The sequence below is a fragment of the Microtus oregoni genome, unplaced genomic scaffold (assembly GCF_018167655.1).
Source record: "Microtus oregoni isolate MIOR12 unplaced genomic scaffold, Mior012 000001F_ref0000356, whole genome shotgun sequence".
Lineage (NCBI taxonomy): Eukaryota > Metazoa > Chordata > Mammalia > Rodentia > Cricetidae > Microtus > Microtus oregoni.
The window spans coordinates 54,670,949-54,674,471 of NW_024543060.1; the positions used below are offsets into that span (position 1 = coordinate 54,670,949).

The following is a 3,523-nucleotide window of genomic DNA, read 5'->3' on the forward strand; positions in this document are numbered from 1 at the left end:
CTGAACACGGGTCAGGAAGCTAGGCAGAAGCCAAGGCGTGGGGAAGATTGCTCAGCCCTGGCTATGAGAAGGAGCACAAAAGTTACAGAGAGAGGGGCTCACAGGAGGAAGAGAAGTGCAGAGCGAGGCAACAGCACATCTCTGGAGGCTTAGATTAGGTAGAGAGTAAGGGCACGGTTGCCGGGATCGTACAAAGCAGAGGTAGAACGGCCCCAGATGTGAGAACGCTGGAGGTTTCCAGCAACTGCCACAGATCCAGCTGAGAAACGGAGGAAGCATTCTTTTCTGAAGAAGCCTTAGCCCGTTTTCTTGGCAGTGTTTATAGAATTGCTTAGTTTCCTGCTAAACCCTTAAAAGAAGCATCATCCCCTCTGGCCACCATATCTGTATTGTAATCTCTGGTCCAGAAATCCCCGATGCCTGATCCTCTGAGAAGGGTTTGCTCCCCCTTCTTTGGAGAAAAGTTTCTTGCCTATCTGAGGCAGATCAGTTTGGGTCCAGTGTGGGAGACCCTTCACTTGCAGGGTGACTGCTATTACTCATTTGCCCCGTCTTTATTTTCTTTCCTCAGTCACTTACTAAGTCATCTGTAGGTCGAGTCCTCGGACTCCTATAATTGGACTGTCTGGAGTAGGTGGCTTCACAAAGAGGGAAAACTGATGTGTCAGCTGCATTCTCAGGGGGACCTCAGAGCATTTGCTTCTCTATTCAGCCAGGAAGCCAACGGCAGGAAGCCTGTCTTCCTTCAGACTCTGTGACTGCTGATGCCATGAAGAATGATTTCAGTTTGTTTAGTGGGATGAGTTCTGTGGCAGTCTCAGCATCAGAGTGGTCAGTGATGATGTCAAATAAAAGAACTCTCTGAGACTGAGGTGAGCGTGCCTCATTCCTCCTAATAAAGTTCAGCTTGTTTCTCTCGCGCCTGGATTCAGTGTGATGCTCCAGAAAGCAGATGGAGGGAATGCTTTTCTGCAATGCAAAAAGCAACCCCGGGGCTGGAGAGACGATGTTTCCTGTTCTGGAAACATCGTGGGTCCTCAGCATCCACATCACACCCACCTGACACTTCGGTTGCAGGGGATCTGACACCCTCTTCTGGCCTCTGTGGGCACTCACAGATATGCACAGCTCATAAACATGCAAACACACACACACATAATAAAGCACATCTTTTTTTAAAAGTACCATCACAAAGTCATAAGATAAACATAAAATTAGAAAACATTCAGTTCACTTAATGAACAACAGGAGACCTCTGTGTATAGAGTATTCTCATAAATCAATAAGAAAAAGACCACCAGCCCAGTGAAGAATGCAAAATAAAACTTATAGAAAAGAGGGTGTATTTGTGAAATATATTAAATATATGCGGATGCTAGCTTCCTAATATTACAGGAGCTGACTTGATACAGGTAGCCATTTTTAATGCTGTAGATGAGTGGTTCTCAACCTTCCTAACGCTGGGACCCTTTACTACAGTTCCTCATGTTGTGGAGACCCCAGCCATAAAATTATTTTTCTTGCTGCTTCTTAACTGTAAATTTGCTACTGCTATGTATTGTAATGTAAATATCTGATATGTGATCTCTGTGAAAGAGTAGGTTGACCCCCAACGGGGTCATGACTCACATGTTGAGATTCATTATTGTTGGGTAATAAGGAAATCAGGAGTGCACAAACATGGCATTGGTCCTCTCACACATTGCTAGTGGGATAATAACTCTGTATAACTTTATGAAAGGTTATTTATATAGAGAGACTGAAATGCTCACAGTGCCACAGTAAGAGCAGAGGATGGGAAGCGATGCAAACACTCATCAACAGGATTAGTGAGCTAAAGTAGGGCACCTATACAATGAAGTATTATAGAGGCATAAAATGATAAGATTCATTGAAATAGCACCAAGATATTTTATTAAGTCAAACAAACAAGCAAACAAACCAGGGTGCAGAAAATGAAGTAACAAAAGAGTGGAGTATTTCTTTTTCTTTCTTTCTTTTCTTTCTTTTTTTTTTGAAGTTGAAAAGTAGTATAATTTTAGCATCCGAGAGAGTAAAACAAACAGCTAATGCATTAGGAGCCCATCAACTGTGAACACACAAGGTTTCAGAGCTTCACAAAAGGTTCTGAGATAACTGTGGGCTTCACTGTGGAATGAGTACTATTATTTATTGTAGCCTATAGGAGCCCCCAGACAGGTACAGACAGCCACATCTGCTTTCCTTCAGAGGACAGGCACACTATAGTTGTTGTGTAAGTCAGCAACATTGTCACTGGAGACATGGATCCAGCCATCCTCCCGTCCGTGTAGAGGTTGACTGAACCTCCAGAGTAGGCATCTCTGTAGGTGGCTTGGTAGATGGCTCGGTGGGCCAGGTCATGAGTAGCCTCGATCCATGACTCCATAAGCATTCACAGAGCCAGAACCCACCGAGAAGGCATTTCCAGAAATCCGGGTCCCCTCACTGTCTACATAGTACAGGCTGGGGCCTCTCTTATCCCAGCCACAGATCGTGGTGCCCACGGACAACACCATGCTTTTGTACTGATACACCATGTTAGCAAGAAGCTTGGAGGCTGTGGCGACAGAGATGCATTCCTTATTTCTAAGCTCATAGATTCAACATTGCCGAGCCAACAACGACTCCCAAAAGCTGCAGTTGGTTGCACCCCCACCCATAGTGTCCAGAAGGTAGGGGTTGATCTCTATCACTTTCTTCACCGTCTGGGAGGCAATGTAAGCACCTGCTGTGGCCCGGGAATCAGCTGCAACAATGACTCCGTGGCAAAACTTGAAAGCCAGGATGATGGTTCCATGAAGCATTTCGATCCTCCGCTCCTCTGGGACACCCCAGCTGGGCGCAGCCAGGTTCAGCCCATCACCAGGACTCCCCGGACCCTGGTCCAGCAAATTTGCACCACCTCCGAGTCCAAAAAACCCATGCTGGTTCACCGGCATGGGCCGCTATAACACGCTAGCCAGCGGCATCTCTAGTAAGGGCAACAGGAAGTAAGAGTGGAGTATTTCTATATGCGAACTATTCAAAGAAGATGGCCAAGGGGTTGATACTATTTAGCACCTTGTTGGAGAGAAATTTGGTGTCTGGATGTAGGATAGCAGAGTGGGATCTGTGTCCCCCCCCCAAATGCATTGCTAATCCAAGGCAGTCAACAATTTTTTAAATAATAGAAATGTTTTAACGCATTCTGTCCGAAAAGATCCAAATTCATCCTCTCTATGCCCTTACTTGCCCTTTTCTGCCTGTTGACTTTAGTGGCTACATTTCTTCTTCAGGCTGCATGTCTTTTTGTTTCTAATCTTGTTTTCCCTTTTGACCATTCTATAGGTGTGCAGTAGCAACCCTTCCATCTTCATGTGGCCACCCAGATCTCTTCCATGTGTCAGGTTGGAGGTGTTCATTCTTTAATCCCTGACCCAGCACCTCATCCCTAGGAGGAGAAAAGGGTCATAGTTGACAGTTCAGCAGGTGACTTGTTATCTATTTGTGGGGTATGAGCAGG

At 45.6% G+C, this 3,523-nt stretch overlaps 1 pseudogene; it reads right to left on the bottom strand.

Annotated features, from left to right (window-relative positions):
• Positions 1-2,225: 2,225 nt before the first annotated feature.
• On the bottom strand, positions 2,226-2,990 carry LOC121463503 (annotated as a pseudogene).
• Between the last annotated feature and the right edge of the window lie 533 nt (positions 2,991-3,523).